Here is an 11,849-nt window from a genome sequence, read left to right as displayed (position 1 = left end):
ACTGAATGGTCTTGGCACCCTTGTCAAGAGTCATTTGACCAGGTGTGTGAGGGTTTATTTCTGGGCCCTGTATTCTATTCCATTGGTCTATATGTCTGTATTTATGCCATTACCACATTGTTTTGATCATTGTTGGCTTGTAATAAGTTTTTAAATCAGGAAGTGTGAGAACTCTAACTTTGCTCATTGTTTTCAAGATTGCTTGGGCTATTGGGGGTCCCTTGAAATTCCACATGAATTTTAGAATGGATTTTTCTATGTCTGCCCAAAACACCACTGGGATTTTGATAGAGACTGCATTACATTTGTAGATCTCTTTGGATAGTATTGTTATCATGTAGATATCAATACTACCAAATATATTAACATTAAATATCTTTCAATTTATTTACATCTTCTTTAATTTCTCTCTGCAACATTTTATAGTTTTCAGAGTACAAGACTTTCGCTTCCTAAAATAAGATTATTCCCAACTATTTTATTCTTCTTGATGAAATTGTAAATTGAATTATTTTCTGAATTTTCTTTAGAGATTGTTTAATGTTAATGCATAGAAATATACTGATTTTTGTGTGCTGATTTTGTGTCTTTGAACTTCACTAAGTTCTCTTATTGGCTCTAATTTTTCTGTGTTATCTTTTTAGAGTTTTCCATATATTCGATCATGTTGTTTGTAAGCAGGGATGATTTCTAAATTTAGATATCTTTTATTTTATTTTCTTGCATAACTGCTCTGGCTAGGACTTCCAATACTATGTCGAATAGAAGTGGTAAATGTGGAATAGAAGTGGTTATTCTTGTCTTTTTCCTGATCTTAGAGGAAAAGCTTTTAGCTTTTTACCATTGAGTGTGATGTTAGCTAAGGATTTTTCATATGCAGCCTTTACATATTAGGTTGAGGTAGTTTCTTTCTGTTCCTAGTTTTTGAGGGTTATTGAAAAATCACAAAATGGTGATTTTGTCAAATGCTTTTTTTGCATCAATTGAGATGCTCATGTGAGGATTTTTCTCTTTTATCTGTTAATGTGGTGTATTACATTGATTGAGTTTTTGGTATAAATTTGTGGGGGAAAAGTGCAATTTTGTTACATGCATAGATTGCATAGTGATGAAGTCAGGGCATTTAGGGCATCCATCTCGAGTAATATACATTGTGCTCATTAAATAATTTCTCATCATCCACCCCCTCCCACACCCTCATGCTTCAGAGTCTCCAGTGACTATCATTCCACATTCTATGTCCATGTGAATACATTACTTAGCTTCCACTTATAAGTGAGAATGTTTGACTTGTTTCACTGCAGACAATGACCTCCAGTTCAATCCATGTTGCTGCAAAAGACATGATTGTATCCTTTTATTATAGCTAAATAGTATTCTGTTGTGTATATACAACACATTTTCTTTATTTAATCCTTTGCTGATGAACCCTTAGGTTGATTCCATACTTTTTCTATTGTTAATAGTGCTGCCATAGACATAGGCATGCAGGTATCTTTTTGATATAACAATTTATTCTCCTTTGGGTAGACATCCAGTAGTGGAATTGCTGGATCAAATGGTAGTTAATTGCTTTTTGTACGCTGAACCATCTTGCATTCTAAGAATAAATACCACTTGGTCACTGTATATAATTCTCTTAAAGTGCTGTTGAATTCTGTTTGCTAGCATTTTGTTTAGCATTTTTGCATCAATATTCATCTGTAGTTGCTTGTTTGCTTTTGTAGTCTTTGTCTGGCTTTGGTATCAGAGTAATGGTGGTCTCATAGAATGAGTTTGGAAATATTTCCTCCTCTTCAAATTTTGAAAGAGTTTGAGGAGGATTTGTGTCCTTTTTTTTAATGTTTGGTAGAATTCATCAAGGAAGCTATCTTATTCTGGGCTTTTCCTTGTTGGGACTTTTTAATTACTGGTTCAATGTTCTTACTAGTAATAAGTCTGTTTGAATTTTCTGTTTCTTCATAACTCCGTCTGAGTAGGCTGTGTGTTTCTAGGGATATATCCATTGCATCTAGGTTATCCAATTTGTTGGCATAAAGTTACTTATAGTACTTTCTTATAATTATTTTCATTTCTGTAAAATCAGTTGTAATGCCCCATCTTTCATTTCTGCTTTAGTTATTTGAGTCTTATCCTTTTCTTCTTGGTTCATCTAGCTCAAGGCTTGTCATGTTGTTAATCTTCACAAAGACTCGGGTATTGGTTTTGCTGATTTTCCTTAGTGTTTTTCCAGTCTCTGTTTAATTTATATCTGCTGCAATCTTTACTAATTCCTTCCCTCTGCTAGCTTTGAGTTTACTTTGTTTTTATATTCTAGGTCATCAGGATAAAACTAGGTGATTGAGTTCAGATTTTTAAAAGCCTTTAGCTTTGCTGCTTTGAACCTGTTCCATGCATGCATCTGACAGGGATTGGCAGGAGATTTGAGTGGAGTTACAAATTTGGTCTCTCCATCTACGGGTCTCTTCTTTCTGAAACTCCAGCAGCTGCTGTTACTCCAATTCTGTACTATGGCTCTTCGAGCTGAGAAGGTGTAGATTTCTATCAGAGCAAGTGAGGAACTCATCCTGTGTTAGTCAGTCCTGCCAGGTTTCATCCCTCTCCAGAATCATCTTGCTTTCGTCCACTCTCCATTGTGTCAGCCATTGTTTTCTTTCCCCAGTGCCTCAGAGTTAGTATCTGCCGGAGAGACAGAGCCATTGGGAGGTCACCTGACAATACTGAAGGCCCATTATTATGCTCATGAAGAGTAATTTTTAAAAATTCCTTGAAGCCACTCAGTAGACTTCTCCTGAGAGTTGTTGGCCAGAACTGCACCCAGACCCAGAGTGGAGACAGAATCACCCTGATTGCTTTGATCAATCAGGATTTACCTCTAGAGCTACAGGCAGAGGCACCCATCTCTGGGTGATCTGAACAGAATCAGAGCTAAATTAAGCAAGATGGAAAACAGGCATGACTGCTACAAGACAGTAGCGAGTGTCTGCTAGAACACTTATACATAATTTAACTTACTTATTTCTCTAATAACAACTGAAATTAATCAGCATATATATCTTCCCTTTTAAGAAAATAAAAATGTATCATACCTTGCATTTCTGTGGTTGACGTGCAGAAGGCATTGTTAAGTGTGGTAAACCATCTTAAAAATTGGATTATTACTATCATCATCAATATAATCATTATTATAATTATTTCTGTATGGGAAAAAAAAAAAAAAACGAAAGGAGAATGAGTGTCAAAAGGTGTTCAGCCAGAGACAAGCTTTTCCTCCCACACTTCTCTTTAGGAACATTCCAAGCACCAAAGATTTTCAAGCACCCATGAAACATTTATCAATATAGACCATATCCTGGGCCATAAAACGAGCCTCAATGAATTTGAAAGAATTGAAGTCATACAGCGTATGTTCTCTGATCATAATGACATCAGTAACAGAAAGACAAAAGAAAAATCTCCAGACACAGAAATTTAACAACACACTTCTATAAAGACTCATGGGTCAAAGAAGAAGCTTCAGAGGAAATTTGAAAAAATACATAGAACTGATTGGAAACAAAAAGATGACAGATCAAAATTTGTGGGATGCAGCTAAAGCTAAGGGGGAAATTTATAGCACCAAAAGCTTTTTGTTGAGAAAAGATCCCAAATCAATCATCTAAGTCTCTACCTTAAGAAATTTTTGAAACAGAAGAGCAAAAATATGGAGAGAAGAGAGAATAGAAATGTACTTATTACTGCTGAACTGCACACTTAAAAATGGTAAAGATGGTACATTTTCTATGTATATTTTACCTTAATTTTAAAAAGAAGAAAAAAGAAGAGCAAGATCAACCCAAAGCAAGCAGAGGGAAGAAAATCATAAAGATAAGAGCATAACTCAAATGGAAAAATAGAGTAGCAAAAAGAATTCATAACCCCCGCAAGCAAGAGTAACAAAAAGACAGAAGACAAAAATTTTAAGTGCCTGGAATTAAATAAGGGGCATCACTACAGAACCTGTGGCATACAGAATACTGTGAAAATGGTATGCCAGATTAACCTTCTGCTCTATCCACTCAACAAGAAGACAACTGTGCCTTGTGCCAACACGACCAGCTGCTTCTGAGTCCTGGGCAACCTGGACTGAATGTTCTTCTGCACCAAGGCTGCCCTACCCCAGCATCTACCCACATACAGGAAAGCTAGCTGTTCTTTTGTTTGTTTTATTTTTATTTTGTAATTATGGTAAAATACATGTAATGTAAAATTTACCACCTAAAGCTTTTTTTTTTTTTGCGATGGAGTTTCACTCTCGTTGCTTAGGCTGGAGTGCAATGGCGAGATCTCAGCTCACCGTAACCTCCACCTCCCAGGTTCAAGCGATTCTCCTGCCTCAGCCTCCAGAGTAGCTGATCTCAGGTTATCTGCCTGCCTTGGCCTCCTAAAGTGCTGGGATTATAGGCATTAAGCCACTGCTCCCAGCTGAGTTCAACATTTTAAGATTCTACCTATGGGTGAGATCATGCAGTATTTGTTTCTCTGTGCCTGAGATAAATAAACTATTAGTTTATAACACTTATTTTAAGACGCTTTTTTTTTTTAAGATGGAGTCTCACTTGGTCACCAGGTTGGAGTGGAGTGACACGATCTTGGCTCATTGCAACTTCCCCCTCCTGGGTTCAGATTTTCCTGCCTCAGTCCCCAGAGTAGCTGGGATTACAGGCATGACCCACCACACCCAGCTAATTTTTTTGTATTTTTGGTATAGATGGAGTTTTTCCATGTTGGTCAGGCTGACCAAACTCCTGACCTCAGGTGATCTGCCTGCCTCGGCCTCCCAAAGTGCTGGGATTACAGGTGTGAGCCACTGCACACCCAGCCTCGCCTTAACTATTTTTAAATGCTCAGTTGAGTGGCATCATGCACATTCACACTGCTGTGCAACCATCACCACCATCCACCTCCAGAACTCTTTTCATCTTCCCAAACTGAAATTCGGTACCCATTAAACACTAACTCCATACATTCCATCATCCCCCCAGCTCCTGGCAAACACCATTCTACTTTCTGTCTCTGTGAATTTGATGACTCTAGGCACCTCGTATGAACGGAATCATGGAGTATCTGTCGTTCGTGACTGGCTGATTTCACCCAGCATAATGTCCTCAAGATCAAGCCCTGTTGCAACAGATGTCAGAATCTTTTGAAGGTTGAATAATATTGCATTGTATATATACACCACATTTTGCTCACCCATTCATTCATTGTTGGACATCTGAATTGTTTCCATCTTTCTGTAAATAACACTGCTATGAATATGAATGCAGAAAGTTCATTTTATAAGGTGACTCAGGAGAGTTTTAATTGGTACACGATATGAGACGTCATGATCTATAGTCATGAGGCAAAGGAAGTTGCTAAATGCCTGTGGCTTGAGCCACATTAAAGGAGAGATGATTTAGGATGGGAGCTCATGTAAAAGAAACATGTCAGGTAGCTCTTGCTGTGAAAAATATTTGCCTGACAGCAGATGCTGCATTTCATGCTCCTCTACCTACTGCTTCTGGATGACCTGTGTGTATGCTGCACACTCACTCAGCTGGCTGAGGTCTTTCCATCCAGATTTTCCAGCTCTTGGGTACAGTTACCTGCACTTTGCAGATGAGGAAATGGAAGCACAAAGATATTAGTAGGCCTGTTCCTGTCACCAGTTGGTTGGCTCCAAAGGCTGTCCTACAAGGCATGGAAGCATTTTCAGGACATCATGGGGTGCCTCTGTCGGAAGCACCCTGGTCCCTTAGGATCCCGATCTTCCTCCACATCCAGGGTGGCTGGATGCAGGAAGGAGGCGCGGAGAAAGCAGCACATGGTGTGAAGTTCAAGGATGCAGTGTGATGTGGCTCTGAGCCACGCGGTGATGTGGGGCAAAGGCATCCCATCCCTGTCTTGCCTCTCAGTTTCCTCATCTGTAGAACATGGTTGGCCACTCTTCCCTCATGGAGATAGTAAGGAAATCACAACCCACATATTGTGAGAAATCGTCCACCCACAGTAGGCAGATAATGAGCGGGCAGCGGTCTCAGGCCACTTTGCAGACCCTATACTATTCCCATGCCCTTGCCCCCTGGAGCCTGAGATGCAGGAGTGCAAGCCCATCCCCTCCCTTGTAGACCTGCCCCTCTCAATGAAGAGCAAGGGTGCTGGGTGGGGAGGGGTCATGCTCTCCTGGCACAGGGGGAGGCTGAGAGCACTGCTCCGGTGAGGAGGGCAGAGGCTGAGGGCACATGCTGGAAGCAGGTGTTCCTGGCCTAACCAAAACCCCACTGGGTGGGTAAGAGCTGGAGGTAACAGAACCACAACATGGTAAGCAGCAGGGTAGGGGTGCGTGGACAGAGAGTGGGGAGAGGTGTTGGGAAAGGCACAAGTTCTGGAATCAGCCCATCTGATTCCATTCCATCCACAAGGGCTGGTCCCCTGCTCTTCTGGGCATGGACAGGCCTCAGCACAGGCCAATTGCAAAGCTTCCCTTGGCTGAGCTTTGCAGTCCTCCTGTTACAAGGCCTGGTGCACAGCAGCCGTTTGCCAAGTGGAGGCTGCATGTCTCCCAGAAAGCTGCGTTTCCGAAATTCCTTTCTGCCTCTGTCAGTTGGGAGGGTGGCTCCCCCTCTAACTCCCCTTCCCCTGTGGTGAGCTCCTCCAAGCATATATCGTAGGTGCTTGATGCTTGCTGGCAGAATCAATGAATGGGTTGAGCATCATAGCCAAGAGAGTGGAGGTCAACAGGAAGAGAAAGTTCACATTTCAAGGGGAAGCTGAGAGTCAAACCCTGTGCTGTCCTGGGAGACTCATAGGCATTTCGTTCTGGAACTCCGCCCAAGGCATCCAGGAGCCTGCCTGGGCCTATGCCTCAGTATTGCTGCATCTGCCCCACACTGTCTTCTAGGTCCTCTGCATCTGCTAAGGGATGCTAACTCGACTATTCACAGCTGAGAAAGGCACGATAACCTAGAAAGCCCACACGGTAAGGACAGAGCCACAGTGTATCGCATCAGTGATATTGGCTTTATTTTAGCTATGGCATGATTCCTCTCATCCTCCAATACATGAGACCTTCAGCAAGCATTTATTCTAAATCCTACCCCCGACTCCCTTCCATTAATTAGAAGGCCCAACCCCTGTCTCAGCTCTCTAAGCACTGGCTCAGCCTGTTGCTTCTGAGCCTGCATACCGTGCAGGACCCTACTCTGTGTGGCAGAGAGGAGACCCAGGGATGAATCCCATGGGCATCACCTTCCTCCAGGAGTTCATGCTCCAGATGCAGGGCTTGCAAAGAGACGCTGCAGAATCAGACTTTACAGTGAGCTGCTGTTTCCCTTGCTGGAAATGGTTTCTTTGGGTGATGATTAAATGGTAATGGTCTTCAGGACTGTTCTGTTCAGCGCTATAGTTGCGTTGGGCCAAAGGTGCCCAGCTAGGAGGCAAATTGGACCTGAAATCCAGCTGATGCTGCTTTTCCCACGCCAAGCCAGCGGCTGCTGCTGCCCAGGGGGCACCTTCTGTAATCCACACAAAGGCACAGCACGTGAGCGGTGCTGAGCTTGCTTCCTTCTGGTGTATTAGATGCTGGTGAGCAAGAATGCAAAGTGCAGTGTGCAGCTCCCCAGTGGGATCCTGAATTGCTGCTCGGGAAGCAGCAGAGACAAAGAGACGGGTGGCCCACCCACCTGCACAGGTCCCCTTCCCTCCCCATTCCCTCTCACCTCAGCCCTGGGGCATGCTAGAGGGTTGGCAGAGCCTGGCAGGAACTGACTCTGGAGATTCTCAGAAGGAAAAGCAGGAGAGGGAGTTTCCAGGGGTTGGTAGGGAACTGCCGGGGGATGTCCCTGCGATTGCAGCCTCCTTAGCAATATTGGAATCTCCTCTGATCACAGGATGCCCAAAGAGTGCAAGGCAAGAGAGACAAAAGGTAAAGTAACGAAGGCATCTCTGCCTTCTTGCTGCCTGCCCCAGGCACATACCACATCTCCTGTATCAAAGCCAGGGGCAGGTGTCGCTGGCTCTGCTTTACACAGGAATCAATGGAGGCTCATTGCGGGGAGGTCGCTTGACCCCCACCACTCTGCTAGTCAGTGGCAAGGCCACACTTTAGACCCTGGCCTGCCTGGCTCCCCACAGCAGCCAACACCTCTGCACGGACACCACCCCAGCCTGGAGCTGGGTGCAGTCATGTGGGGGAAGCTGGAGCCCAGGAGGGTTTGGCTCTTGCATTGCTCTCGGAGCAGCTGAGCTCATCCCATCTGAGTGCGTGGGGAAGGCAGCAGGTGTGGTGCGGGGAGGGACCCGAGCCCATGTTCAACATGTCTGGAGGAATCCGTGACAGCAGAAATGGCACGCGATTTCCACACGGAGAGCGAAGCCGCAGAGTGGTTTCTCTGGGAAGGCAGGTGGATGGTACCGATTGCTCAAGGAGGATTTAGCAAGAGGATGGAGGGACGCCTACAGGCTGGCATTAGCACGCTCAACTAGCACAAGAAGCGCACCCAGGTGGCAGGAGCTACAGCTGCCTCCGGGGGTCCGTGATGCCCCTTCAGTGGGCACTGCAGCTCTGGCTGCACATTAGGGCTCCCAGGGAAGTTCCAAAGTGAATGCATAGGCCTAGGCCCCATTTCCCTGGTTCTGCTTTAATTGCTCTGGGGAGACCCTGGCAGGGGCATGCTTTTGAGTTTCAAGACTCTACCGTGCAGCTATGATAGACAATCTTTCCCTATGGGCTCATGGCATCCACCCAGGTCTGCCCCCCACCCTGTCCCATGAAGCCTTCTGCCTCAAGAGTGGCAGCAGGTCAAGCAGGAGCCATGTGAGCTCGGGCAGGCCGCTCCTCACCTGGGTCTAGAGAGGCTATCTGGACAGGTGACCTGTGAGGCTCCTTCCTGGGGCAAAACCTTCATGAAGGGTGGGCTGTAGAGGACAAGAAGGCACATGGGATGCACCCACTTCCCAGCCCTGACAGATTGGACACTGGTGTCTCAGCCAGCTCAGGCTGCCATAGCAAAATACCACAGAATGGGAGGCTTAAAAATTACCACAGCTTAATTTTTCTCATAGTTCTGGAAGCTGGAAGTCCAAAATCAAGGTGTTGACAGGTTTGGTTTCTCTGAAAGCATCCTGGGCTTGCAGATGGCCACCCACCCACCGTGTCCACATGTGTTCCTTCCTCTGTGTCTGTCTGTGTCTTAATCTCTTTTTCCTGTAAGGACACCAGTTAGGCCCCACCCTAACGACCCCATTTTAACCTAACTGACTCCTTCAAGGCCCTGTCACCAAATATAGTCACATTCTGAGGAATGGGGGGTTTAGGGCTTCAATGCATGAATTTGGGAGAAACACAATTCAGCCCCTAACAGCTGTGCTGGAGGCTCGATGAGACAGCCTCACCTAACCTAACATCAGTGCAGCGACCACACACCTGCATGTTCACCCACATGCACACACACACATCACACTGATCTACAGATTTCCACAGGCTGAAACAGGTCTGACCATCTACAAATTGGCAGGTTAAGTCCAAATGCAGAATTGAGTTTCACTTAGGGCTTCAGACAGTCACACTTAATTGATGTAAGAGGCCATTGGGCCCCCCCAAGCAAAGTAAAACAACAACAACAAAAAGTGTTTCGAATTTGCTTTTGAATTCTAAGAGAAGTATTTCAAGAAACTCACTCCATGAATGAATCATGACATGGCATAGTAGGAAGAATGACTTCTTGGGGCCAGGAAAACCTGAGCTGAAAGTCAGTAGTGCCTGTGAGCAGCTCCGGGACCTGGGGGAACTCACTGACCTGAGTCCAGCTTCTCAGGGACCTGTGAGCATCATCCCCCGCCAGGGCCTCTGCACATCGCCAGGTCTGGGGCAGGGGCGCCTTGGGTGTTCCTCACTCCAAGCCTTCCCACCACCCAGGTGCACAAAGCACCCTCAGCTCTGGAGCTACCAGGTGAGGTGCTCTGTGCTGTCCTGCGGAGCGGAAGGGCTCGCAACGCTGGGCCTCTTCCTACGGTCACTCACATCCACATGGAATGAGGCATCTAATACCCATAGGTAAATCTGATCCACCCACTTGCCTGCCTATCTTCTGAAGTGACCATTTCCCTGACATAATTGCGTCTTGCGGGTCTTACAGTTGTTTCCTGTGGCCCACTTGTTGGTGGGTGGCACCTTGGCATGTCCACCAGGTAGCACCTGATGCTGAACATCACAGCTGGCCCCCAGCAGGCCCTTCCCTTCCTCCCCACCTGGTCTACATCACTGGATTAGGGAAGCTGGCTTCATTCATCCCTTCCTTCTGTAGGTCCTGAAGGTGAGGCGATGGCTGCTTCTCCACTCCCCGCCCCCATTTGCTGTGTGAAGTGTGATTGGTCACACATCACAGAAAAGTCATAAAATGGGTATTTGCCACGTAAAGTAGAATTTGAAAGCAAACATCTATGCCATAGGAAACGGCTAATTGCCTTGACTCAGGAGCACCCCAAGAGTCTGTCTCATAGGAATCCTAGAGGAAACCATTGCGCTGACTTCTGTGAGTCATGTACTTGGTTATAACGATGTTTATCACTTACTTACAAGTTCTTAAGCACCACAGTTGAGTTGGGCCTCTTTCTGGCCCTGGGATGACTGGGCATGTCCTCGTCGGTGTCTGATGTCTTTCGCTCAGCATGTTTGGGAGATCTATTTCATTGCCTGCTCTTTGCTCATACCCTATTGCGGCTCTGCACATGGCCCATCACATGAACACAATCACTGCTCTCTCTTCTGTTATTGGTGGACTTGGGGTTGCTTCTGATCTTTAGCTCTTAGGAACCTTGCCTCATAAACATCCTGTCTCCGCCTGCACCTGTGCACAGTGACTGTCAGAAACATGCCTGGGGGGTAGAACTGGGTTTCCTCACTTGGGTAGGTGCTGTAGACGCTGCCCCTGAGTGGCTGGCAGCTTCTCTTCTCACCAGCAGTGGGAGAGCCTGCTGCGCTTCAGCCCTCCCCAGAGCTCGGGATCACCAGACCTGAGAGCCATGTGTCCTCATCCATATGTAGCTGACCAAGTGTGAGGCTGCTCTGCCCACGTTTGGGGCCAGCTTCTTTTTCTCTCCCCGTCTGGCTCCCCGCTGCTCCCTGTGTGCCCACCCCACCTGCCCCAGTGTCTGGCTGGCCTCTTCCTGCTAAGCCAGTGCCTCTAAGGAGCTGCCAGTGATGGGAATGCACCAGACATCCTCCAGTTCTCTAGGGCACGAGCTTTCTGCACCAGCCAGCCTGGGTCTCACCGAGTTCTGCACCCTGTGCCCACAGCAGCTGATCTCAGGAAGCTGCTCCTTTGCAGTGGCTTGCCCCTGCCTCCTGCCTGCCTCTTTCTGGTCCTGTCATCTCTCACTCCCTTGGTCTTCCTCCTGGTCTTGCTGCTGTCTCCCTTCCTCAGCTTGTCTTTCGGGGAACCTCCAACCTTCCAGAACTCCCTCTGCCCATGTGGAGCCCTGATCTGGGTAGCACCACCCCTTTGCAAAACTCCGCTCCCTCCACACCTCCCTGGGGCCTTCAGGCACCCTGCAAGGGACAGCAGGACTCACCATCTCAGTAAGCCATAGCAGGGGAGCCCGGGGCTGAGGCAGTGTGGGACCGGGAGCCTGAGCTATGGCATGGGCTCTGCGACCTGGGCCAGGCACCAAATGTCTCTACGCTCTCCTGTTCTCATCCATAAAATAAAATAATTATAAGAGTTCGGTGAGAGAATATCCATGGCAGTGTTTGGGGGTGATGTGCTGCATGGCTCAGAAGTCACTGTGAACACCATTGTCCCTTTCTGTAATGTAGCTTTCTGTCT

The 11,849-nt window shown here is 46.4% G+C and overlaps 1 pseudogene; it reads left to right on the top strand.

The window, feature by feature from the left end:
* Window positions 1-9,716: 9,716 nt before the first annotated feature.
* Window positions 9,717-11,606, top strand: LOC105724921 (uncharacterized; annotated as a pseudogene).
* The last annotated feature ends 243 nt before the right edge of the window (window positions 11,607-11,849 follow it).

This window comes from Aotus nancymaae, unplaced genomic scaffold (genome assembly GCF_030222135.1).
Source record: "Aotus nancymaae isolate 86718 unplaced genomic scaffold, 86718_ANA_hifiasm-v0.15.2.pri h1tg000014l, whole genome shotgun sequence".
Taxonomy (NCBI): Eukaryota; Metazoa; Chordata; class Mammalia; order Primates; family Aotidae; genus Aotus; species Aotus nancymaae.
This window is presented reverse-complemented; position numbering and strand designations above follow the sequence as displayed.